General features: G+C 50.0%; 1 non-coding gene across 1 annotated transcript; it reads right to left on the bottom strand.

Moving 5' to 3' along the window:
• Window positions 1-290: 290 nt before the first annotated feature.
• On the bottom strand, window positions 291-411 carry LOC148015921 (U5 spliceosomal RNA). Its single transcript, XR_015688269.1, has one exon. It is a non-coding gene; the product is annotated as a U5 spliceosomal RNA (small nuclear RNA).
• Window positions 412-1,197: the final 786 nt, after the last annotated feature.

Genomic DNA, 1,197 nt, shown 5'->3' on the forward strand with positions numbered 1-1,197 from the left:
GTGTGATCATCCACACGAACTTGGAAGAACCATCTAGAACGCCATAAACCTCATAGGCTGCGGGACGCGCTCGCGGTGGTTTGGAGTGTCCGTTTTATGCGGCATGCCCCCGGGTCTACAGAGGTATTCCCGCCAGAGAAGGCGCCCCTGCGCCGGCACAACACACCGCCACTGTCACAGACCGGTTGCTATCTGAATGACATCGGCAGAAGCAGAACTACGAGGAGATCGCGCGCGGGCTGCTGCTGCTCGAAGGAGAACATCCACTTGAGCGTTCGACGTTGTAATGCCCCCCCAGAACTAGCGAGGGGGCACTCCAAAAATTGGGATATGCTGCTTGTCTGTGCCGGGCACACGGTATTCTTTAGTAAAAGGCGAAAGAATAGTTCGCTATGTGCCCAACACGCAGCTTCCTGAGAAGACACGGTCACGGGAAGGCCTCATATACCCTACCATTTTCCTTCTCTAGCGCGCTTCACCAGCCCTTTGCGCATGTGGGACCTCTGCGCAACGTTGTCCATGCATGCGCGGAAAAGGCTGAACATTCGGCCACCAAGCAATTTTCTAGCTATATCTCCCACCCAATATCCGGTGTCCACCACCCCATTCAACTGAGCAAAACCACGCGAGTAAGAAACAAGATTATTGCGGACCTGTTCCCACCACACCACGGTGGGGTTCGCAAGCTCCATATCGAACCCACTCATTCACATGTGCTGGAGTGCGCAATCTGGTTCACAACCACGAACCTTTCTCTACCATCCATGAGATGCTTGCCCGATGACGTTCACTTCCAGTTCACCACGTGTAAGACCTGCTATTGGTCAGCAACAATGCCTGGGCACAACTTTTCGGGCTATGAAAGTAACATTTTAATTTTTCCAATTTCCTTCTCACACAGCATATGTATGCATGCCTAGGTTTGTGTGCATGAGTGTGCATAGACCTATGTCAACGAGTGTGTGAGTGTACACCTATGTGTGTGAGCATGCCTATGTGTTGAGGACCTTCGTCATACACTAAGAATTATTAGTTATTAACAAGAAAATTGAAAGAATGCCTAATTGCAAGAGAGAAGAAAATAGAGAGAGCATGCACAACACAAGATTGAGCACAATCTCCCCCCATGCATGGGTGAGCATCTCCCCCATGCATGTTTTATGGATTCGTAGTAACATTTTTGTGCTCAAAAATCGT

Source organism: Lygodium microphyllum, chromosome 23 (genome assembly GCF_053477565.2).
Source record: "Lygodium microphyllum isolate KBCC chromosome 23, Lygodium_microphyllum_v1.1.10, whole genome shotgun sequence".
Taxonomy (NCBI): domain Eukaryota; kingdom Viridiplantae; phylum Streptophyta; class Polypodiopsida; order Schizaeales; family Lygodiaceae; genus Lygodium; species Lygodium microphyllum.